A 27,081-nucleotide genomic window follows, 5' to 3' on the forward strand; every position below is an offset into this window, starting at 1 on the left:
ATTTTAGAAAATAAATAGTTAAGGGAAGATATGATAGAGATTTATAGAGGTGATAGAGGTACAGAGGATGGGTAGCCATGGCTACGTTCAGACCAGCAGCTTGGGGCTGCTCATGCACTTGGAAGGCACTTCCCTGGTGTGTCCTGGCCATTCAGATGGCCAGAAAAGGCAACAGGGAAGAGCTTTGGAGACTTGCTGCCAGTAAGTACCTGGTGACTTTTTGAAGCGGCAGAGAGGTGGCGGACAACAAGGTAAGGCTGGAGTGGGGCACAGATGTACGCATATGAACATGCCATTTTGATCTGGACGTGGGAGGTGCCTGTGTCAGCCCAAATTGCCCATCTGAATCCAGCCCATGTTAGTCTGTCTGTAGTGGTAGGAAAGAGCAAGAGTCCAGTGGCACCTTACAGACTAAAAATTTGGCTAGACTGTGAGCTTTTGTGAGTGAGTCACTGCTCACTTCTTCAGAGAGTGATTAAAATGTGCAATTCACTGCTAGAGGATATAGTGATGGCCATTGAAATAGCTTTAAAAGGGGATTAGACAGAATCATGGGGGAAGAAGATGATATTGGATTTATATCCCTTTCTCCACTCCGAATCTCAGAGTCTCAGAGTGGCTCACAATCTCCTTTATCTTCCTCCTCCACAACAGACACCCTGTGAGGTGGGTGGGGCTGAGAGGACTCTCACAGCAGCTGCCCTTTCAAGGACAACCTCTGCTAGAGTTTTGGCTGACCCAAGGCCATTCCAGCAGGTGCGAGTGGAGGAGTGGGGAATCAAACCCGGTTCTCCCAGATAAGAGTCTGTACACTTCACCACTACACAAAACTGGCTCTCAGGTCTATCAGCAACTACAACTACCCATGGCAACTAAAAGAAACCTGCATATTCAGAAGGAGTAAACCTCTGAATACTAGTGGCAAGAGGCAAAACCAGGTTCCAGGAGGCACAATGCCAGAACTGTGGGAAGTCAGGCACATTGCCCATGACTGCTGCTCCACACAGCCCTGCAACACATCACCATGGTCAAGATGCCAGTTGCCGCCAGTCTCTAGGAAGTCCTATGTCCACCACAAAGACTGTCACACCCTCACCACACTGACTGAAGACAACAACATTCCTGTCCTAACATTGCAGCCACCAACATGCACCAGGATCAAGGTGATGGTGAGGATCCAGAATGCACCTTGCAAGATGGAAGTCGACACAAGGAAGTTGACACTATCCATCATCTCATCTAGTACATTCCAGTGCATCTGCCCCAAGTCAGATGGCTGCTGCCTTGAACTGTTCAACCTCTCATCAAGGGCTTCCAAGACAACTGAGTGCCAGTCTTGGGCATCGACACATTCCAGGTTGCCTACAAGGACTTTCAGGGACCTCTCAATTTGGTAGTTGTCCAAGACCAACTACAGAACCTGCTCGGCCTGGAATGGCTCCATCCATTGGGCATCTGTGTAACTGGCATTCAGCAGATCAGCCAAGCTGACATTTGCATCTGTCTGCCAAGAGTTCCCCGCTTTTTTTGACAGTTTCTTGGAGAAGTCCACCCATTTCCTTCAGCCTCAACCCAGCTCCACCTGAAGGCCTACCAGGTCCCCTTACACTCAAGCCAAAGATCAACAAGGAGCTGGGCTGCCTAATTGACCAGGAAGTTCTGGAGCCAGTTCCACATGCAAAGTGGGAGACACCAATTGCCACGCTGCTCAAGCCTAATGGAGCAGTCAGGATCTTTACAGACTACAAGTGCATGGTAAACAAGGCAGTACAGCAACGTACCTACCCTGTGCCAGTCATCAGCCACCTCCTGGCATCACTGAATGGCTGGAAGGTCTTCGCCAAACTTGACCTTGCCCAAGCCTATCAGCAACTGCCAGTCGATGATGCCACCGCCAAAGCCCAGATGATTGTAATGCACAGGGGGGCTTTCAAAGTAAAGCAGCTGTAGTTTGGTGTCAATGTTACCCCCAGGATATTACAAAACATCATGGAGGGTCTCCTACATGGGATTCTAGGTATCATTCCATATTTTGATGATGCCCTTATCACTGGAGGCTCAGAGACTGAACTCCTAGAGCAACTCTGGATTGTACTCTGCAAGCTGCAAGATGCCAGATTGAAGGTGAAGTGGGAGAAGTGCCAATTTGGCATATTCAGGGTTGAATTCCTGGGGTTCCTCATTGATGCAGCCAGCATCCTCCCAACTCTAGCCAAGGTGCAGGCCATCCACAGTGCACCCACACCCCAGTCAAGCAAGGCGCTGCAGTCCTTCCTGGGACTCTTGAATTTCTACTACTCCTTCCTGTCACACAAGTCTGTAGCAGAGCCCCTGCATCACCTCCTGGAGTCTGGGGCTGGAAGGAAGCCGCTGCATTCACTGTTATCAAAGACCTGCTATCATCTGAGAGTGTCCTCACCCACTTCAACAATAAGCCACTCATTCCTGCCTGTGACACCTCACCATATGGAATCGGGACCATCCTCAGCCACAGGATGTCCAGTGAAAGAGAAACTCCCACCTCCTATTTCTCCTGTCATCTGCAGAGCAGAACTATACCTAGATTGACAAAGAAGTACTGGCCACTGTTGCAGGGGTCAAGAAGTTCCATGATTGCCTGTACAGCTGGCCCTTCATCATCACTACTGACTATGATATAATGACCCACCGCCTTGCCAACATTGGAGTTCAAGGGGTAGTTTTGCAATGGCATTCTTCCTTTCTCCACAGTCGGGGACAAAGGGTGGCAATTGGTGAGCAGACCTCGCTGTGGCACCCACTTGAATGTGGTGTGCTGCAGGGAGCTATTCTCTCACCAATGATGTTTAACATCTATATGCACTCCATTGCCCAGATTGCCAGAGGTTTTGGGATGGGTTGTCATCAATATGCAGATGACACCCAGCTCTATCTGTTGATGGACAGCCGGCTGGATGTCGCCCCAGACCATCTGACCAGGGCCTTAGAAGCTGTGGCAGGATGGTTGCAGTTAAACCGGCTGAAGCTTAATCCAACTAAGACGGAGGTCCTGAACTTGGGTCGGTGGGGGGGGGGGGGTCGGGCAGGATCAGGCATCCAACTTCCCACCTTGGATGGTGCCCCTTTGGTGCCAGCCCAGCAGGTGAGGAGTTTGGGAGTGGTACTGGATACATCCCTTTCCATAGAGGCCCAGGTCACTGCAGTTGCGCGTTCTGCCTTTTATCATCTTCGGCAGGCCGGGCAGCTGGTGCCCTATCAGACCTCTCAGGACCTAGCTACAGTGATCCATGCAATGGTCACTTCCAGATTGGAATACTGTAACTTGCTCTACGCAGGCTTGTCCCTGAGACTGATCCGGAAACTCCAATGGGTGCAAGGTGCAGCGGCACAGCTTCTGACTGAATTGCCTATACGGGCAAACAGTCGACCAATGCTATGCGCATTGCACTGATTACCAATTGAGTACCGGATCCACTTCAGGGTTTTAGTATTGACATCCAAAGCCTTATGTGGCCTGGGACCAACATACCTGAGAGTCCGCCTCTGCCCATATGAGCCCTGAAGGCAGCTATGATCTGCCAATCAACATCTTCTGGTCATCCCTGGCACAAGGGACATCCTTTTCGGCCCTGGCTCCATTCTGGTGGAATCAGCTCCCAGTGGAGATACAGGCCCTACCGGATTTGTTACCTTTCTGGAGGGCCTGTAAGACGGAGCTGTTCCACCAAGCATTTGGCTGAGGCAGGCGGACGACCCTGGGTTACTGCCTATACCATCGGCCATCGTCCCCCACAGTGATCTGAACTGCCATATCAGGGCCACTGATTTACCCCAATCTGTATTATCAGTCCGTCACTTTGTTACACTATACTGTATTGTGTGCTATGTTAATTGTCTTTATTGGTTTTATTGCATTGCATTTATTGCATTATGTGTTGATTTTATATGTATGTGATCCGCCCTGAGCCTGTTTGGGATAGGGCAGAATATAAATGAACCAAATAAAATAAATATAAGCTGCTGTTGGGGTTCTTCACTGCAGACTGGCAAACGCCATAGATCCTGTCACCTTGGATGCTGCGTTGGACCGTATTCCTGTCTGCCTACTCCTACAAGCTCCAGCACCGCCTGAGCAAGGCATTGGGCTATGCTGATGCCCTCAGCCACCTTCCACTGCTTGACCCTGCCATTGACCCATCTCCAGCCCATCATATCCTGCTGCTCGAGAAGTTGCCTCACCCGCCGGTCCATGTGTCTGACATCATGGCCTACTCCACCAAGGACAGCACCCTCACCGACTGGTGGGCCACATTCTTCAAGTGGTGAACTCATTTTCCAAGTGGCTGGATGTAGTTCCAGTATCCACCATGTCCACCACCATAGTTGTTCATGCACTACAATGCCTTTTTGCAACGCAGAGATTTCTGGACACGATTGTCTCAGACAATGGAACCCAGTTCGTGTTGTTGAAGTTCCAGTGGTTCCTGACTGCCAACATCATCCACTACATCATGTCAGCCCCATTCCACCCCTCAACCAATGAAGCAGCAGAGAGAATGGAGAGGACAATGAAGGACAGTCTATGCCAGATTACACATGGAGACTGACATGCCCGATTGGCTGCTTTCTTGCTACAGCAGCACATCATACCTCACTGCACAATGGAACACAGCATAGTGGACCTTCTAATGAACAGAAGACTCTCTGCCACCCTTGACAGACTTCACCCAGAGCACATGGGGGGAGGCGAGAGCCCATGGGGGAGGCGAGAGCATTCCAGTCAGGGAACATGGTCTATGCCCGCAACTACAGCAAGGGACCAGCCTGGGTGCCAGCAATAGTGGCAAGAGCAACTGGACCAGTGTCCTACAGAGTGGCCACACCTAATGGCCAGGAGTTGCAGCTCCATTTGGATCAGCTCAGATGCAGGTGGCCAGAGAGACCAACGTTAGCTGGAGACAACCCTGGGGCCAGCGCAACTGACCTCATAGCAGCACCTAACACAGGAGAGACAGCCATGCAGCCAGTTCCACACATGCCAGAGACTCCACAACCAGAATCAAACAATGCAATGGGGAGTTCCCCAGAATCTGCTGTGGTGCCAGTGCCAGCCCAACTGGCACCACCAGACTCTTGCCAATCTACAGAGGGCGATGGACTGAGATGTTCCCGGTGGGTGTGGGCTCCATCTCACTATCTGCAGGACTATGTATGTCACTGAGTACAACCATGTCTTAGGGGGGAGGGGTGTAATGTATCAGGAATTTCAAGCAAAGATGTTTTGTTTGAGAGGATCCTGGCAGCTGCTGTTGCGGAGCCAGCCAATCAGAAAATATCCATTTGAATGACATCCATTGCTGAGCCAGTCAATTAGGTAATATCCATTTGAATGAAGTCCATGCAAATGAAAGATCTAAGTGCCTGTCTGGGGCGCAGCCCTGGTAAGGGCACCGGTGTGAGCCCTGGGAGGATGCTGGAATGGTCCTCCCACCCGCACTCCCATCTGTGGTGAGGGAAATACCAGTGAAAAGTGGCTGTGGGGTAGCCACGTGCCTGCACTGCAGAGCCCACCGTGGCTGCCCATCACTCTGCTGGCTGAATCAGACACAGGGGCAGAGCTGGGGCAGCCTCACAGCACACTCCATGGTGAAGGTGCATGGCTGCCCCCCACTGCTTTTGGAGGGGGTGGGGCGCCCTGCCTAGGCCACTGTTCTGCCTCGAACTACTGCTGATTGGGTTGTTTTATTGCTGGAGGTGTGTCTTGGATTTAGTTTCTGTGTATATAGTTGTGGCTGACTGCATGGATTGTTAGTTGGGTTTTTGCTAATAAAAGAGCTATGCTGAAATCACTTTAGCAAAGGAGTTCTGGCAATCACCTTTAAAGGGACCACATGCCTTTAAAATGCCTTCCCTTCATTGGAAATAATGGAGGTTAGGGGCACCTTCTTTTGGGGCTCATATAATTGGACTCCATGGTTATTTTGAGGAAAGGCACTGGATGCTAAGCTGAAAATTTGGTGGCTCTGCCTCAAAAAACAGCCCTCCCAAAGCCCCAGAAACCCACAGATCAATTCTCCATTATACCCTATGGAAATCAGCCTCCATAGACTATAATGAAGTGCCAGCAGACATTTCCCTCCCCACCCCCCATCAGCTTTCTGATGATCCTGATAACTCTAAACCAGGAGATCCCCTGCTCCCAACTGGGGATTAAACAATCAAAGAGAAATCACGGACAAAATAGAGTCTAGGAGAACCACAGGTTCCGGGATACCAGCCTCAAAAACACAAGAAATTCACAATAATAAATTGGCAAATGATTTAAATAATTCTAAATTCAATTCTCATATAAATCCAAACCACATTTGAAATTAGGAATCCAGTAGATGAAACGAAAACCTATTTAGATTTTATATTTTTTATTGGTTTTAATTACAGAAAGATAAAGCAGTACAGAAGATACATAAAAGGGGGAAAGGGGCATTTACAGAATGGGAAAAACAGAAACAGAAAAAAGTACAAATATATCAATTATAATTCTACCTCCAAATAGACTACCCAGATCATTCTACCTGCAAGTATAAAGATCTCCGTATGTTTTACCATCCTTTCTTTCATTACACAAAAATTTTAATAAACTAATACTAGCAATATGAATCTAAACAATTCTTCTTGAACACAAATAAGTGTATAAGAAAAAAATTTCAAAACCATCTCAGCACCAATTTTGCCTAATTTAACTTAACCCTATTATAAGCACAAATTAAATTGTTGGTTTAACAAAATCCTTATTAAAATAGACACATAGAAATCACATCTTCATCTTTAATAAATTACAAAAAATACAACTTAATAATTTGTCTATCTCAGTCTAAACAGTTTCTCCAGAAAGGCATGTTAGAAACAAATCTACCAGATTACAAAACAATTGTGCTATCTACTTTTTCAACAATTAATCCAACTCTTACATCAATATGAGCATTTTCACTAATTAAACACTATGAATAAATCTGCCATATTAAAAAAAATGTGTTATCTGCACTCTTTAGCATTAATCCAAATTAACTATATATTTAATTAAAGTTTTAACCACTCCCTTCCTTCTTTAGGATCTCCCATGTTCTTTTAAAATCACATATCTATTCATTATTAATAATTGCATATTTGTTTACCGACAAAAAATAAAGAAAAATCAGAGTTCAGGAATCCTTCCTCCCAAAATTTAAACACTTTTAGATTCCTTTAACTTCCGTATCCATATTACACCAGAGACAACCCTCTTAATGAGACCCAAACATCACACTTTGCCTTTTAAAATCGCATGTCAGTTCTTAGTGAGAGTTCCATATCCAGCTATTCACAAGAATGAGAAAAGTTCAAAATCCTTCTTCCTGAAAGCTTTCCACATCTTAATTTCCTGGTCAGGATGTACTTTATCTCTTCTCGATGTGGCCTGCCCCATTGACAATGAGAGAAAGAATTCAATGCCATTTTTCCCTCTCCGCATGACTTCACTGAATCTTAATTTCTTGTCTTGTTTTACTGCTATGACATAGGGATCCATTTTGGTTTTCTTTTGTTGGTTTCGGAGCGTAGCACTTTCCCTTTCCAATTCCACGGACGCCAGTTGAATCTCTTTAACACTCAACTCCTGTAGATTTTCAATTTCACTAGCTTTCAGCATAAGAATACCCATTTGCTCTCTAATAAGTTGCATTAATGAGCCAAGATCCTGTCTCAGAGAATTGATATTGGATAAGAAATCTTTTTTATAAGACATTTCGCTAGGCAGTGCCATTTTCTCTGACAGCAAACTCAGTCTCTTAATACAAGTTGAAAAGTAACTTTAGGGTCCTATTAAATCCACATTCCACAAGAGCTCCAGCTGAGATTTCAGATGTTATCATTTCAAATACAGTCAGGCGACAGAAACAGATCTCTCTAAAATATATCTCCTTTATGTTCAGATCATATTGCAACCTAATGATAGTCTCTTTTGCATATGTCCAATAATAATCCAGGTTGATTTTAGTATTTGTATTCAATCCAATTTAAATAGTTAGCAATACTTAAGATTGCTCGTAGACTTTTCGAGGCCTCATTTCTCTTCCTTTGAGATAGCCTCTCTTTGTTATGCAAAGCGACCAATTAGCCAGCAGTATTGAAAAGTCACTTACTTGTCAAGTAGAATTGCCGCATTAGGAGTAGAAAGATGCTACATCAAAGGCATACTGAGAAAAGCGAAAGAAAGAAAGCAGTCGGGTGTTCATCTTTTTCTGCTGGTGTGCCAGCTTTCATGGCTGCGGAGCCTTGGGACATACAGGAAGCACAGGGGCAGCTGTCGCTGAACCTCTAGCTCCCCACAAAAGTCCCATGCCAAAGAAAATACCCCTCCAGGGCTTTTCTAGGGGGGTGCCACTTCGGTGACCCCCCTCCAACAGCCAGAATCAGAGGCACTGCAGGAGGACGATCTGCGGATACCTCTGAAGGCAAGATGACAGAGCCCGGAAGTCGAAACAAAAACCTATTTCATATATATATAGTCCAAAAGTATACTAAGTGAAATCAATCACAAATAATAATTCACATGTCCAAAATATTTCTCGGCCCTGGCCCCAGCCTGGTGGAATCAGCTCCCTATGGAGATCCGGACCCTACCTGGCTTGCTGGCCTTTCGTAGGGCCTGCAAAACGGAGCTGTTCCGCCAGGTCTTTGGATGAGGCAGTGGGCATCTATTTATTGATCAGTTGGCCTCCCCCCTACTGTTCTGCTGCACTACTGTACTGTGATGCTGTATTGTGGTACTATTTTGTGCTATACCACCTTGCTGTCATGTCATCTTGCTGAATCATCTTGCTGCACTTTGATGAATGTTGTAATTGGTTTTATTATGATTTTATTGTGATTTTATTTCTATTTGCTGTACTCCACTCTGAGCCTCCAATGGGGAATGGGCAGAATATAAATAAACAAATAATAATGATGATGATGATTTGCTCCACAATTGTTCAGTGTGCAGCTATGCATGATGACTCCTTAGTGGATGGGATAGTACTCAGTTGTCCCCATTTCACTGATGCATGTCTCAGCTTCTGGGCACCAGCAATGCTCTGGTGCAACAGCTCAAATCTTGCAAATTGTAAAACGCACAGGCAGGTACTTAAAAACACAAGTGTAGCCCATCATTAAGTCTCTATTTACACACCAAAGCAACTGGGGATTGGCAACCCTAGTGTTGTGCAAGAGGGAGTTAACTCTTTCACATACTAACACACATATATACCCGGTTTTCCCAATCTAAACTTCTCTGTCAGGAGAAAGAATACTCGCATCTTTGTCTTTTTCCCCTGCTGGCGCTACTTATATAACATAGATGGGCTGATTTTGAATAGAAAAGTGGCACGAAAGAGTTCAGAAACCTCTTGTCCACTGCTGCAACCTCAATTTTAATTCCCTATCTGACATTTATTGCTTTAAAAAACAAATCAGGAGACTCAATCAGATGTGTCCAATGTAACAAGTAATATAGCCCTTAGCAATGTCTAGATGCCACTTTGAAGCCAGTGTAGCCTGTACCAAAGAGTAGCTTGTTTCTAACAAAATGCAATCCTGAAATCATTTCCTGCACTTATCATGAGGTAACACTGAACTGCAATCTGTTAATGATATGCTAGCTGTTCATAGCTCTTTGACCGAATAGTTAGTTACTACAGAAGAGAAATATCAATCCATTGAGTTATAGCAATCAAATCTCTTAAGAAACTTGAGATAATAGATACTTCCAAATACTAGTCCTTTAAACTATTTTCCTCTTTTAGAAAATACAGCAATTTAAAAGAATGTTCTGTGATCTGCTAGGTACTACAAAAACTCTGTTCCACTTGAGACAAATTAACTCTAATGCCATTTCAACTTGTGACAGTGATTCTACTCTACCAAAGAAGTGTGAGAGCTAGCAGGTGTTTAACACTCCCATTGAATCAATGAGAGCTAAGATTGTTTAACATCACCTGGATTGCATCCTTGCAGATCAAGAATAAAATAAACCTCTATTTAAAACAAATGAAGCTTTGCTGTATATTCCTATGCACATCCAAGATCAACAGGTTACTGATTCTTTAGCTTCTAGTGGTATTGACAATTTTAAAAGTTTTAATTAACTTCACTGCAGGATTCAAATAAGGGTACAATAGATGTGAACCAGAAAGGCAAATGAAGCCAGATGAAATCTAGAGAGTAACTAGCAATATAATTTGAGACATTTGTTAAATATCTAAAAAGTAACAGCTGTAAAATATGGTTAGTATAAGAAATGAAATATATTGAATGAATATTTTATGTTGTTTAGGTGTCCAAGCTGGACACTAGCAGTAAGTTACTAATGTATTTTTAGAACAGAGGAAGATTCACATAAAAAGTAACTTTGGTTCTGATGCAAGGACATAGTAGCTATTGGAACTACACTTCTCATGGTTTCTGACAGGTCTGGAAACTGTCTCTTATAATCACAGCAGTTTCCAGGAGTTCAGGAAAACCAGAGGACCTGCTGCTACCTCTAGAAAAGGCAAAGAGACTTAAGCCACATCCAAACATCTCCATTCAGTCAGCCTCTTTCTTCACCCATCTATCATTCATTCTGAGATAAGGGAAAGCAAACTGGAAGCAGAGATGGATGGAACCTGACAAAGGTTCACAAGGAAGTCAGTAAAAGAACATATAGATGAAACAAGATCTGGACATACCTGTATTCTAGAATCTAAGGGGAAAGGACAAAAGAGGTGAAGAAACAGCATAGAATGGCTAGACATCACCAGCCCTATAAAGGAAAGAGCCAAAGATTAAATACACTGAGTTCTACTTTTGATCATAAATGGAGCAGTCGTGTTTGAGCAGGCTGTGCACTTTCCATTTTCTTCCTCAAGCCGACAATTTGTGCAGCAATCAAATCTGGACTACCCAAATTTAGTGTGCATGTCTGTGCGTGCGTGAATGAAGCTATTATTTATTTAAAACATTTTTATGCTGCTTTTCCAATCAGTTAGGATCCACAAGGAAAACAGGAACAAATTAAAACATATACTAATGTAAGAACATAAAAGAAGTAATGTTGGATCAGGCCAATGGCCCATCCAGTCCAACATTCTGTATCACACAGTGGCCAAAAACCTGGGCCATCAGGAGGTCCGCCAGATAAGCCAGAACTCCAGAAGCTCTTCACAGTTGTCCCGGAAGCAACAAGAATACAGAGGCTCACTGCCCCAGACATAGTGTTCCATCTATCCCTTGTGACTAATAGTGACTGATGGACCACTGCTCTATATGTTTATCTAATCTTCTCTTGAAGCTGTCTATGCTTGTAGCCACCACCACTTCCTGTGACAGTGAATTCCACAATTTACTCTTTTAGTGAAGAAGTTCTGTTTTATCTGTTCCAAGCTTACTTTCATTAATTTTGTCAAGTGGCCACAAATTCTTGTATTGTGAGAAAGGGAGAATAGTTCTTTCTCTAACCCATGCATAGTTTTGTAAACCTTTAACACATCACCCCTCAGTCATTGTTTCTCCAAGCTAAAGTGCCCTAACCTCTTTGATCTCTCTTCATAGGGAAAGTGTTCCATCCTCTTAATCATTTTAGTTGCTCTTTTCTGCCCTTTTTCCAATGCTATAATAGCCTTTTTGAGGTGGAATGACCAAAACTGTACACAGCTGCACTGTCAGTTTACACAGGGAAATTTTGATACTGGTTAATTTCTTTTCAGTTTCGTTTTATTAATCTCCACATAGCATTTGCCTTTTTATTGCTGTCGCCAAGGCTTTTTTTGAGCAGGAACACAGTTCCGGCTGGCTTGGAGTCAGGGGGTGTAGCCTAATATACAAACAATGGTGACATCAGGTGGTGTGGCCTAATATGTGAAAATGGTATGTATTTGATTCAGCAAGACATAACTAGCTGCATCTCTGTGAAGCAAAACACAATAATGTGTTTGATTTGCCTAGGACCAATAAATGAATGATGGCAATTCTTGCTTTGGTTGTAAAGTCTTTGGTTGTAAAGATAGGAAGGAAAACTTAAATGGACTCAAGAAACTGAAATTTATAGGACCTGGAATCATCACCGTTCTATTTGTTTATTGCTCTCAAGTTGCTGTCTTGTTGAATCTGATTTATGGTGAGAAGGCATTCAGAACTGCCATCACCTGTCTCTGCATAGCAATCCTATATTTACTTGGTGGTCTCATTTTCAAGTACTAACCAGAGTTGATCCTGCTTAACTTCCAAGATCAGATTAGATCAGGCTAGCCTGAGCTATCTATTACCAATATATGATCTGTCAAGCAGAGGTCCTCTTTCCTGCCCTATTGGTGAGTTTCTGGACTACCTAGCTCAGGGTGTTGAACTCATTTGTGATGAGGGCCAGATTTGACACAAATAGAACTTTGTGGGGCCAGACTATGCATGTCATAAAACGTAATGCCAGGTAGTAGAGATATAAACTTTATAAAGGATACAGATAAATATGATTAAAGATAATATTTTTAACTTAAAATACAAACATGCTTAAAATTCTTGTGATGCTTTGTTTAAAATGGACTAGTGGGATTTAGCAATGCAATTTTTAAAATAAAACATGAAGAAAAAGCACAAGGATCACAGCAGAAATTAAAAATATAAAATGCTCTGAATCTAGGAAAACATTAAATGGGCATTGCAAGCTTCCCCCTGCCCCCGAGGTCTACTCAGATTGACAATAGCTCTTTAATATCTCCCTTTGGCTGTGGGTTCCTAGGTTAGAATACTCACTATGCACGAGTTCTCAGGTCCATTCAGCATTGACAGCATATTTGCATATTTTCTTCAACTGGCCATAAATGCTACAAAAAGTGAAACTGCCTTACTTCCACTCCACTGAAATACATTGCAGCACAAAGTTGCAAGGAAAACATGGAATGGATTTTCCATTAAAGTCTCTGGGTGCAGAGACCTTAATGGAAAATCCATTTCATGTTTTCCTTGCAGCTTTGCAAGCCCAGAAGCCAGCAAAGACAACACAGAAGGAGTTGGGAACAATGGGTGTTTTTACATTCAGTTTGATCCAGAGTTAGAGTCTTCAAATCGCCTGCCACCGTTCCACTTTAATTATTTTCCTTTTACATTGGTGGATTTGCTGTGCTCATTTTGCGTAGCCAAACTTCTATATTTCCTGCTGAAAGCATTTCAGTTGTCGGGGGGGGGGCGGGTTTCTGATCAAAGAGCAGATGGAATACCAGTGCTTAGTTAAATGCATATGATTGCTTGGAAATCGTGTCAACACTGCAAAAACAATACACATTTAAATTACAAGATGAGGCAAGCAATGATATATAAAAATTTCAAGTGCTGTCAGTTCTCAAGAAAATTACTGCATCTTGTGGCTTTTGGAGGAGTCTTTTAAAACGCCTTAAAATTTTTACAATTCAAGTTTGAAACGCCTGTAGAAAAATGTCCAGAGTAAAAGTAGTTTTGAGAAAAATGTTACAACAGCAGCTTCGGAACCCATCTCACCAAAACAAATGTAGATGCTTCGGACAGCAACGATGCAAAACAGTTGTGAGGACTTTATGTAGTGTAAAAGGTGAGTTCCCAAAGCAGAGATAGAGAATCACAGACTGTCAGTGTAAAAACACCCATTGTCAGCAGAGCTTCAAAGAGTGAGGACAGGAGGGAGGAGAAAATTGCTCTGGGCTTGATTGAAGCCCTGGGTGTGTTGTGTGTGGCCTGTGGGCCAGGAGTTGACAGCCTTCCATCCTTCCAAGGATGATAAAATGAGTACCCAGTTTGCTGAGGGTAAAGTGTAGATGACTGGGGAAAGCAATGGCAAACCACCCCATTAAAAAAATCTGCCGTGAAAATGTTGTGATGAGACATCACCCCAGAGTTGGAAATGACTTTAATGAAATTACCTTTAATGAACAAAAAAACATGACAGCAAAAATATGCATATTTGTGACACCAAAACTTTAACAATGTTTTATTGAATAGTAGTGATGTATATGCTTTGAAGTAAATGTTCTAACAATCGTTTGGTCAGAAATTGTTGTTGACTATAAGGAAAGGTATTGTTGATTACCATAAATTATTATAAACCCACATGCAGCCTGTCAAGCATGCGGGTTCAATGACAAGTCGAAGTTGATACAAAGACTATGTTTATTGATAGACCGATACTTTCTGTGTAAAAGGTTCTTGAGAGTAATGCTGCATATACATTGATACAATACTTTTAAGGCTTACTTCAAAAGGATTCCAAAGGAGGGGGGTGCGGGGTAGCTCTCACACATAAACTATCATAAATGTCTACATTCTCATAGTCTTATCAGGACTCTGTCCTTGCTTTCCCCAGATGTGTCGCACTCCCTACCAGAAATGTATGGGAAGGTGCTGATTACTTCTTCTCAAGTTAGTTTCATTTCTCTTGCACTTCATGATGACTGTGATTCCAAATCTGGATAGGTTGTGGAGCTGGTGGTCGAGGGTGCCAAGGAGTACTACCCGGGTCTCTTTGCAAAAGATTGCAATGAAAGACAGGGTGTATTTTACTAAACATCTTGGGCAACTCAAGTTCTACTGTCACTTTATTAATTACCCTCTTGATCTTAAAAGGACCCAGAAATCTATAAGCCAGCTTCTTTGAAGGCTGATTCAGTGGAAGGTTTTTTGTTGACACAGAGAGTCCCCCACATGGAAATCCCAAACGGGTACATGGGATTTATCATACTGCTTTTTATAAGCCTCCTTGGCTACTTCCAAGTTCTCTTGAATCTCCTTTCAGCTGCTCCCTAATTTGCCCCACCATTGTTCAAACGAGGTGGGGTCTCGGGCTCGTCCTCCCCCTGGCAACAATGGAACCGGCTTTCCCTCATACCCACTTACAATCTGAAACGGGGAAGCTTTGGTTGAGCTGTGCACGCTGTTGTTGTAACCATACTCGGCAAACAGCAAGAGGTCCACCCAATTAGACTGTTGGTGGTTCACATAACACCGTAAATATTGTTCTAACAGCACGTTCACGCGTTCCATCTGTCCCGTCTGTCTGTGGATGGTAAGCTGAGCTCAACCCCTGCTCTATACCCATCAGTTTGCAAAACTCCCGCCAGAAGTTGGCAACGAACTGTGGCCCTCTGTCACTAATGATCTTATCGGGGAATGAGTGGAGTTTCACAATGTGGTGGAAAACAAATAAGCTAGTATCTTAGTGGTGGGCAATTGTGCACAAGGAATGAAGTGTGCCTGTTTGGAAAAGGTGTCCACTACTACCAGAATTACGGTCTTTCCTTGCGAGGCTGGTAGTTCAACTATGAAATTCATTGACACTACAGACCAAGGACGTGTGGCTGTTTCTAAAGGTTTTAACAGCCTGAGAGGCTTCCCTCCCCTCTTTTTTGCCATTAAGCAAATTGGGCAGGAGGCCACAAATTCAGAAACGTCTTTTTTTCATAGAAGGCCACCAAAATTGTCTATTAATCAAATGCAGTGTCTTCACATACCCAAAGTGCCCAGCTAGCTTGTTGGAATGGCAGAATTGCAGGACCACTGATCGGAGGCTCTTAGGAACATAAAGCTTGCCATCTTTATACCAAAACCCCTCCTCCCCCTTTTGCACTTCACTCGGTCGGTTTCCCCCCTCCTTTTCAGTCTCTGTGGCCAGGCGTTCTCCCCCCCCCCACTTTTCCGTTTGCAGATTCCGCCGTGTTTTGGATCGGGTGGTTACCATTGCGGCTACCTGGGAAGGGGAGATTAAGGAGTCCACCACCTCCTCTTTTTGGCTGTTGTGCTGAGAGAGGCACGAAAGGGCATCTCCCAAAAATTCTTTGTCCCTGGAATGTGCCTCAGCATGAAATCGAATTTGGAAAAGAACCCCACCCACCTAATTTGCTTTTCATTGCATTTACACCAACCTGTGAGCGGCTCCAGATTTTTGTGATTGGTCCAAATTTTGAAGGGCAATTTGGCACCTTCATGGCCTCTATGTTTTTAAAGCATAAGTCATGGCAAAAGCGTCTTTATCCCACACCGACCAATTTCTCTGCTCCTGGGAAAACTTTTTAGAAATATAAGCACAGGGCTTTCGCCTTCTCTCCTCATCTTTTTGCATGAGAATGGCTCTGACCGTGACGTCAGAGGTGTCACATTGCACAATGAAAGGCTTCAGCTCATTGGGGTGGCTTAAGACCGGCTCACTCGTGAACAGCCTTTTAAGCCTATTGAAAGCCTCCTGACACCCCAGTGTCCAGTTTAGCTTTGCCCCCAGGTTTTTGGAGTCTGGACCCTTCCCCTTTGTTTTCAGCAACTCCATGAGTGGCAACATTATTTGGGCATACCCCGGTATGAAGGTTCGTTAGAAATTTGCAAACCCAAGGAACGATTGGAACTGTCTACGTGTCCTTGGGGGAGCCCAGTCTAACACCTCTTGAACCTTACTCGGGTCCATAGCCAGCCCCTGCCCTGATACTCTGAAACCCAAATAGTCGAGTTTGGTCTTGTGGAACTCACATTTTGACAGCTTAGCATACAGCTTATGCTTCAATAGTGTGCTGAGAACCTCCCTCACCAATTTCACATGTGACTGGAGATCTTGGGAGTAGATAATTATGTCATCCAGGTACACCACCACCCCTTTAAACAAATATTCTCTCAGCACTTCATTGATAAAGTTCATGAACACTCCTGGCACTCCTTGTAACCCAAATGGCATTACTAGGTACTCAAATTGTCCCATTGGTGTATTGAACACCGTTTTCCATTCATCCCCCTCTTTGATGCGCACCCTGAAGTACACATCCCTCAAGTCCAGCTTAGTAAAAATCTTCCCCTCCGACACAGTACTGAGTAAGTCCTTCATGAGGGATATTGGATAGGCATTGGAGGTGGAAATCCCATTAATCCCCCCAAAATCCATAAAAAGTCTGAGCGAGCCATCCTTCTTCTTTTTAAAGAGGACGGGGGCTGCATGGGGGGCTGTGGCGGGTCGGATGAAGCCACTCTTCAAGTTCTTATCTAGAAATTTCCTCAGTTCCACCTTCTCAGCCCACCCCATCGAATACAGCTTGGCCTCAGGTAGGGCCTGCCCTGGGATCAGTTTAATGGGACAGTCTGTGTCCCTATGGGGCAGACGTTCATCAGCTCCCTGTTCCCTGAACACCCCCCTTAAGTCTTGATAAACCTTAGGGATCGTCTGGACTTCCTCCATTGTCAAGCAAACCTTTTCATTTCAGGGCAGCGGACTGGGACCCCACTCCTTAGTCCAATGGTGGGCTTGACATCTTGGATCATTGAATTCTATCATCTGAACATCTGGCTCATGCTTGGCTAGCCACCCTACTCCCAAAACCACATCATAAGAGGAGGATGGGGCTATTACAAAGGCCTCCTGGTCCCAGTGGTCTTTAATGCCCACCGGTACTAATTGAGTTTCTAACACGCATGGCTCCCCCCTCATCACTGACCCATCCATCTGCTCAAACTGGATGGGGTGCGGCAAAGCCATCGTGGGAAGCCCCAATGCATCCACCAGCTTAGGGGTGATTATGTCTCTCGTGCACCCTGAGTCAATCAAAGCTTTCACCTGCATGAACCTCTTGAGCCTGCTGTTTAGTGGAATTATTGGCACAAAATATAGCGACCTCGTTACTCTCACCCTGAGTGGTGCCAGTTCATCGGCGACCTGCTGACTGGCACCATTTAGAGCAGGTCATCCTCATTTCCCGCTGGCTCGTCCTCCCAGGACATCTCACTCAGCTCATCGATGATGATGGTGTCCTCGTCAGGCATCGAGCTCACGGCTGCGCTGCTCTTCACCACATCCTTAGGGCGGCTGGTCTGCTTCTTTGGAGTAGTAGTGCTTGTCTTGGAGGCGCTAGAAGAAGAAGAAGATGATGATATTGGATTTATATCCCGCCCTCCACTCCGAAGAGTCTCAGAGCGGCTCACAATCTCCTTTACCTTCCTCCCCCACAACAAACACCCTGTGAGGTGGGTGGGGCTGGAGAGGGCTCTCACAGCAGCTGCCCTTTCAAGGACAACCTCTGCCAGAGCTATGGCTGACCCAAGGCCATGCCAGCAGATGCAAGTGGAGGAGTGGGGAATCAAACCCGGTTCTCCCAGATAAGAGTCCGCACACTTAACCATTACACCAAACTGGCTCTCCAAACTGGCTAGATGGTGGTCTATGGGGATTCGGGCAGCTGCTGGCCAGGTGGTTTGGGTCCCCACATTGAAAGCATTTGCGGGTTGCCAGGGGTTTCCCGGCGGCTCCCCCCACCTGGGTCTTCTTCGCCTCCATCTTCACCCCTGGTTTCGGGTCTCGACCCAACTTGCTGCTTTGCTGCTGGCATTGCATGGCCACTCACTTCATGTTGGTCTGCACTTCCCCCACCAGCTGTATCCATCCCACCAGGGTGGTTGGCCTCGCTTGCTGCAGGGCTCGATCCAGGATACTAGCGTTCAGCCCACGGGTGAAATGCTCGATCTTCATCAACTCACTCCACCCCCTCACCTTAGCCACGTTGGTGCGGAACTCGGCCACTATAACAGTGCGCCTCGCGGTCTCACTGGATCGCTTCTATATGCAGCTTATTGCTACCCCAACCCTTCTTTCACCTCAGTTCTTCCTTTTGAATTTTACCTCACGACTATGAAACTCAAGGGGTGGGTGTAATATGGATTTCTCACTACTAGTCTCTTCGGGGTTTTTGTTTTGCTCTCAAATGGATATAGAACTCAATAGGTAGGTAGGAGACCATAGCAGCTTTGATAGTTTTCCCAATATACTGGCACCAGAGAACTTTAAAGTAAACCACAGAAATTTATTAACGTACACACACCTTCTTCAACTGGGGAATGGGAAATATATACATGGGCTATATTGTATTTCAAGCAGTTAACAGTTTCTTCGTAGTTCAGGCTTTATAATATCAAATTCACTTAGGTCTCTCAGGTTTCTCAGGTTTCACAGATCATATAGATTTCGCTCTCCAACACTATTCTAGGTTGGCCTCTTGGGTATAATGTGCCAAGTCCCTTAAGTCGACTGATGTCTCTTCTCCCAGCTCTTCAGACTTCTAGACCTACATCTTTCCCTCAACCACCTCTTTAGCTCTTAAGAGACGTGTATCTGTTTCTGTGACCTCGCACGTCTTTTACTGTGACTCTTCTCTGGTCACACATAGCCCCGTGGCTGTCTAAATAGAGTAAACAGTGAGCTTTGCTTCTCTCGAAGACTCTCCTCAGCTCCGGTTTCAGCTCCTTCTCAGACCAACTGCTCTCTTCAGCAGTCTTCCTCAGACTCTGTCAGACAATAACTGCTCTCAGCCGTTAGCTGTCAATCACCTCTGAGAGTTCCGAGCACTCTGGCCCCCACCCTCAGGTCACCTGATGCAGGCTCTATGCGTCCTTAGTTTTCTTGTTAACCCTTTCATTACCGTCACAGCCACATACTCATGAATCATCTTGGAGCCTTGTTGCATATCCCTCAAGGTGGCCAATGTGCGGGTCTCCTGCAGACGGTCCTCATACTGGGCCAGTAGGGCTTGTAAGAAAGTGGCCACAAAGTCCAGCTCTGGGCTCATGGCCTCATACAGGCTCACGTACCACCTTTTGGCAGCCCCCTTCAATTTTGATCCCAGATAGTCCACATGACTAAATTCATCAGGGAAGGTGTTCCCCCAATAGTGCATGTAGCTATTAGCCTGGATTGTGAAATACTCTACCTCCTCAGGATCCTCGTCAAAGGTGGCTTCCAACTCCCTTCCTCAGCCCTCTTCTCGAAGGGCCAGGGGTGCTGCTGGTTGCGCCCATGGCGGTGCTGCCGAGGGTCTAGCCGCAGGCGGTTGTGGGGTTCTTCTCGGGTCAGTCATCCCCAGAATCTGGTTGACTTGCCTGTTGAACTGTCTGGCCATCATGGTGGTCATCGCTTGCATCTCATCCCGCAACCCCTTGGCGACCTCTTCAACTTCCTTACGGACCATTGCTCGGAATTCTCGAGCAATCTCCTCTTCCTCCTCCTGGCAATATAAAAATGAATCTATTTCTTTCTACCAAATGAGGCAATCTCTTAAGGATAGATGTTATTTCAAAACACAGGAAGCTTACATATTGTGCAGACTATTTTGAAAAAAAAAATACTGCTGTTAAGGGATTTTGCAGGAGTATTTTTGGGCTACCTGCTTACAGAAAAAAAGGCAGTTTCAGCAAAGATTCCCATATGCCACTGTCAAGGGAATGCAATTATCTAAGCTTACTGGTTTACTCTGAGGAAAATCTGATTTCTATTCTGTAAACTGATGTTATCTGGAATGCTATTTAAGAGGAGTTCAAACTGGAACAATGCAACAAGGAGACCCCTTGTGATTAGCTGTGTCCTTTGTTTCAGAACATAAATGCCAGGTTTAACAGAAGGGTTTCACATTTACAAGGAGAATGATAATGATTCACAAGGCATGGATTAATCTCATGTTTATGCAGAACTTCTAGTGTGATCTCCAAGGACTCTGGAGTATTAAAAAAAAAAAAAAAGAACCTTGAATGCATACAATGCAGAATTATAAAATGTTTCAAAGTCATTGCTAACATCTGAGGAATATTAAACCCTAACAGCTCTTGAATTAGAAAAAGAAGAGTTATGCCTCAGTTCCATTAAGTTGGCTGTGCAGAATGGGAATTTTTTTCAGGAAAGTAGGGTTGCCAGATAGTTTCAACAAAAATATGAGGAGCAGTTGATAAAAAATCGTTGGTACCCCCTCCTCCACTGCCAAAATATACACGATATGGGAAGTTTATTGATAACTATATCTCATCTCATATTTCACATGTCACTTTTATCAATTTTTAGCCCCTGAGCATTGAGTTCAGATGCACAAAAACATGATTTAGTCTCACTACCAACCTGGAGTAAAGATGTCATGTTCCTTTAATAGGATGTAATTTACCTCCCTGCCATGAAAAGTTCCAAGTGTCCATTTCCATGCAATTAGTCTCTTTTTAAAGATGCAAGTAATTTTATCTCCAGGTTTTTAGCAACCTACCAGTGCTGCTGGTGTTTGATTATTGGTTAGTAAGTCTGATTCTTACCATTAGCACAGCTGAGAGGATACAGAATAGGGACAGTAGTTTACAGTAGTTTATAGTGACATTTACTAATACTTAAGCAAATCAAACCCAAGAATTGTTTATAAGACCTGTTGGAAACGAAAACTCAGAGTTCCTGTTGGACCTGACTTACAAGTGTCTATGATTCTTTGGCACAGAATACATTTAATTATGAAGGGGGGAAAATCATGGGGAGTGGTGTGTGGAAGTCTGTGGACTGCCACTTTTTACTGAAACATATTCACATGTATCCAGACACATTAATAACATATTCTACTAACAGGACCGAGCATTAAAGTAGCTATTCTGAATTCTGTTGGCAAAAGATGGGGCAGTGTCTTCTGACTTAGTTGCCACATATCTGGTACCAACAAATTTGGCTGCTTTGAAACAACAGATTCATCATATAGTTATATGGTCAGATATGAGATATATCTCTAAGTAAATATGAGATTTCAGAACTTGGGACTTGATCCCAAGTGACTAAAGGGTGCAAGGGGCTTATGAAATTTGAAAATAGGCAACTAGAGAGTTTTTCAGTATGGCAGTTGTCTGAGAAAAAATATCTAAATATACATTGAGTAATAACATTCTAAAAACTGAACAAATATTAGAGAGTGCAGTAGACATGCAGTTGGTATATGGGTAAGCTGTAGCCATGCTGATAGATATAACAAAACTTGTGGTATTGCTAAATTCAAGTTTTTTGAACCTCTGTATATTTACTCAAAGTGAATTTTTGGGGTTTACTCCCATATAACTGTGCATAGAATTTCAGCATTAAATAAAAAGGAGAGAGCTATTTTACACAAAATCAGGAAAAATTGTTATAGGGATTTAGGAGCAAGGGGCTTTACCCAGACATGTTACCCAAGTTTTCTTGCTGATAATTCAAGCTTTAAATATCAAACATAAATGAAGTAGCAGAAGCAAAGGAATGGAGGGATTGGGTTTTTATTCTGTAGAGAATGCTCTTAGAAGGCAAGAAGTGATACAATGAAAGGAATTGACTTCACACACACACCCCACCCAAGGGAAAGTGGCATGGTATATAGGGTTGTTAGGTCCAACTCAGGAAATATCTGGGGACTTTGGGGTGGAGTCAGAAGTAAGGTTGTAACAAGCATGATTGAACTCCAAAGGGAGTTCTGGCCATCACATTAGGACCACACTCCTTTTAAATGCCTTCCCTCCATTGGAAATAATGGAGGATGGGGGCACCTTATTTTGGGGCTCATAGAATTGGACCCACTGGTCCAATCTTTTTGAAACTTGGAGGGTTTTTGAGGAGAGGCACCAGATGCTGTGCTGAAAATTTGATGCTTCTACCTCAAAAAACAGCCCCCCCCCCAGTCCCAAATACCCACAGATTGATTCTCCATTATACCCTATTGGGACCTATCTCCATAAGGTATAATGGAGTGTTCAGCAGACATCCCCCCTCCACTTTCTCATAACTCTGAAGCTGGGGAAGGGCCTCCAAACTAGGGGACCCCCTATCCCTAACTCAGGATCAGCAATCCTAATGGTATAGCCCAATTTTGTCAGATTTCAGAAGCTAAACTGGGTCAGTACTTGGAAGGGAGACCACCAAGGAATACTCTGCTGAGGAAAGCAATTGCTACTCACCTCTGCTTCTCACTTGTCTTGAAAACCTCTTACTGGGATAGACTTCTGAGCTCTGTCATCTTGGCTTCAGAGGGGCTTGCAGATCGTCTCTCTGCAGCAACTCTGAGTCTGGCTGTTGGAGGGGTGTCACAGAAGTGATGCCCCCATAGAAAAAGCCTGAAAGAGGCTTTTTCTTCGGCATGAGATTTTTACGGGGAGAGAGGAGTTCAGCGGTGGTTGCCTCTGTGTTTCCTGTATGTCCTGAAGCTCTCCAGTCATGAAAGCTGCCATACCAGCAGAAAAATCACTTTCTTGCTTTCGTTTTCTCCAGTATGTCTTTGAAGTAGCGTTTTTCTACTCCTAAAGTGATGATTCTACTTAAGAAGTAGGTGCTTTTCTAATTCTACTCCCTGATGGGTCACTTTGCATGACAATGAGAGACTAGCTCAAACGAAGAAGAAGAGGCCTCGGAATGTTATGAGCAGTCTTAACTATTTAAATTGGATTGAACATAATTACTAAAATCGACCTGGATTATAATTGAACATATACTAAAGACATTATTATGAGGTTGCAATAAGATCTGAATGCAAAGGAGATATATTCTAGAGAGATCTGTCTCTATCGCCTGACTGTACTTGAAAAAATGGCATTTAAAACCTCAGCTGAAGCTATCATGGAATGTGGATTAGCAGGAGCTCGAAGCTATTTTACAATCTGATTTAAGAGACTGAGTTTTTGTTATCAGAGAAAAATGGCACTGCCTAGCAAAATGTCTCATGAAAAAGATATCTGTTCAATTATCATTTCTTGGAAACAAGATCTTATCTCATTTACGCAGCTCATTAAACACCACGTGAGTTGTCTTATGCTGAAAGCTAATGAAATTGCAAATCTACAGGATTTGAGTGCTAAAGAGAGTGTGCTGACGGCTGCGAAATTGGAAGGGGGAAGTGATACGCTTCAAAATAAACAAAGGAAAATTAAGATGGTCTCCTATGCCACAGTTTTAAAACTGGATCGGAAATCAAGACACAGTGGAATTAGGCTGAGAGGGGAAAATGGTGCTGAATTCTTCCTCCCATGGTTGAGGGGGCAGGCCATTTTGAGAAGAGAAAAGATATACTCCAATCAACAAATCAAGATATGGAAAGCTTTTCGGAAAAAGGATCTTGGATTTTTTTCTTTCATTTTTGTGAATGGCTGGACATGGAACTCTGATTAAGAAGTGGTATATGATTTTAAAAGGCAAACTGTGATTAAATGGGCTGCCTTGGATGCAACATGGATGCAGAAATTAAAGGAACTTAGAAGTTTCTAACCTTTGGGAAGAAGGATTCTTGAATTTGGGTTCTTTTTTTCTTTGTGGACAAGCAAACATGTAACTATTAATAATGAACAGATGTTTGATTTCTAAAGAACAAGGGAGATTTTGATGAAGTAAGAGAGTTGGTAAAATTGTGATTAAATATACAGTCAGTTTGGATTAATGTTAATGAGTGTAGCTAACATATTTCTTTATAAAGTAGATGTATTTACAGTATGCCTACTTAGTGAGATTGCTTATACTGATGTAAGAGCTGGATTTAGGGTTGGAAAGATGGATAGCATAATTGCTGGGTAATCTGGTAGATTTGGTAACTTGGTAGATTTGTTCTTAATATGTTATTTGGAGAAATGGTATAGACTGAGATAGACAAATTACTCAGTTGTATCTTATGTAATTTGCTAAGGATAAAGAAATGATTTTTATGTGCTTGTTTTAATAAGGATTTTGTTAAATCAACAATCTAATTTGTGTTTATAATAGGTGTAAGTGAAATTAGATAAAATTGGCATTGAGATAGTTTTGAAAAAAAATTCAACTTGTTATACTTATTTGTGTTTAAGAAGAAGTGTTTAGATTCATATTGCTACTACTAGTTTTTTAAAAGAAATTTTTCTTTTTATTTTCTTGGTAATGGAAGAAAGGAAGGTAAAATTTATGGAGATTTTTATACTTGTAGGTAGAATGATTTGAGTACTTTATTGGGAGATAGAATCATAATTGATATGTACTGGTTTCTGTTTCTGTTTTCCCTATTCTGTTAATGCCCCTTCCCCCCCCCCCCTCTTTTTTATGAATTCTCTGCAATGCTTCTTTCTTTTGTAGTTTAAATCAATAAAAAAAAATATAAAGTTCGAAAACCTCTTGCTGGGGTTATCAGAAGTCAACTGTGCTTGTCTGAAGTCCCACCCCTCCTAATACCATAGACTCTACACTCCAAATCAGCCACTTCCTCCCAGGGAACCATTGTTGCCAATCTCCTGTTAAGGGCTGGAGATCACTCAGAATTTCAGCTGCTCTCCAGATGACATATATCAGGTCCCCTAGAGGTGTGTGTGTGTGGGGGGGGGGGGGTATTTGATTTTTTTTCATTATGCCTTTCTTATTCAAAATAATCTGTAATGAAGGGTGAACAAACAACTCACAAAAGGAATTTAGATGGGGCAACAAAGGGTCAAGCTTTTATAGACTGTATTACATTCATAATGGCATTTTATTATTAATATTCATATTCAAGGAAGTACATAATAGGTATGGGGAAGAATGGTATCCTGGTATCATGGTGTGAGTGTCTGTCATACCATCAGGGTTGAGTGGGGCTGTCACACCCTCCAGAGTCCCTCTTGGAAGCCTTGACAGGCCTCAGTCTAGAGAAGAGAAGGGGTTAATAGCAGTTTCCTCCTGTCTTTCTATTGCCCTCCCCTGTAGCTAATTAGTTAAGATAAGGGTTAACCTTTCCACCCCCAGTCTGAGTTCCTGGTTGTTATGAAGGAGACTCCTGGGGTATGCCAGCTCTTTCCTCTTCTGTCCTCCCTGAGGATTGCCCCACTGCCTGGGTTGATTGGCAGGAGCTGTGGTCAATCAGGTGTGACTGAGCCAGGTTAGCTTCCAAGCCTTGCGTTCCATCTTCTTTAAAAGGCTACCACACCTCTTCACAATCAGCTAGTGCTGGCACATTAAGGCTTGGGGCCACTCCATGTGGTGGCTCTTCCTCCCTCACCTGACCCTGCTGAACTAGGCATATCACTGACCTCTTGGGCAAGCCTGGCTTCAATGGGTTTACTACCTGGAGAGCAGACTGCTTTGCTGTCAATATATGGGGTGGTGCTGAAGTCTGCTATATGCAAGCCATTACCATGCAGGCTGTTTCAGCTGGCCTCTTCACCTCTGATAAGTACATGGGTGCTTGAGAAACCAAAATTGCACAGAAAGTCAGCATAGAATTTTTTTTTAAATAAAATGAATATTTTTCCAGTCAAAGCTGGTTTCATGAATTGTTGGTTAGGTTCTACATGAGAGGATTTCAGTTCAGTGCTGGGAACTATGTAGACATTAAGTGCTGGATTCAGGGATCCAATCCAGTATCTTTTTGCATGCACGTATCAACATCTTCCTTCACACAAATCACCCTTGTGGAGCACATGCCATTGTTAGGGAAATTGATTCAATTTTATATTCCTTTTTGTTTACACATTATTATTATTAAATTTTATTTGTATCCCACCCTCCCCACCTTGGCAGGCTCAGGGCGGCTAACAACATTCAAATAAAACATTATACAGTATACAATAATTAAGAATGACATTAAAATTATACAATAGTTAAATACATATCTTAAAACCATTCCAGTTTATATAATTTATAATTTAACAGCAGCAGAGATGTTCCGGGCGCTATTCTATCCATTTACATATTTACATAATGGCAAGGATCACTATAGAGTTACTTTGTTGGATCATCAGTTCGGCCATCCTTTGTCAGCAGTCTGGGAAAGCCTGCCTAAAGAGGATGGTCTTACAGGCCCTGCGGAATTGGTCTAGGCTCCGCAGGGCCTGCACCTCTTCCGGGAGCTGATTCCACAGGCACGGAGCTGCCACGGAGAAGGCCCGTACACGAGTGTTCTGTAATTTCGCCTCCCTTGGCCCAAGGACAGTCAGCTTGTTCTTCCCTGCTGACCTCAGTGCTCTTTGGGGCTCGTATGGGGAGAGACAGTCCTTCAGGTAAGCAGGTCCTCGACCATATAGGGCTTTAAAGGTAATGACCAGCACTTTGTAGCGAACCCGGAATGTAACTGGCAGCCAGTGCAGTTCGCGCAGCCTTACCTGTATATGCTCCCATTTCGGGAGTCCTAATAACAGCCTGGCCGCTGCGTTCTGCACTAGCTGCAGCTTCCGGGTTCGACACAAAGGCAGCCCCATGTAGAAGGCATTACAGTAGTCCAATCTTGAGGTGACCGTCGCATGGATCACTGTTGCCAGGTCCCGGCGCTCCATGGCACTGTGAACAGTTTCAGTCCAAAGTTTGAATCCAGCGGCACCTTTAAG

The sequence above is a fragment of the Heteronotia binoei genome, chromosome 21, assembly GCF_032191835.1.
Source record: "Heteronotia binoei isolate CCM8104 ecotype False Entrance Well chromosome 21, APGP_CSIRO_Hbin_v1, whole genome shotgun sequence".
NCBI classification, from domain to species: Eukaryota; Metazoa; Chordata; class Lepidosauria; order Squamata; family Gekkonidae; genus Heteronotia; species Heteronotia binoei.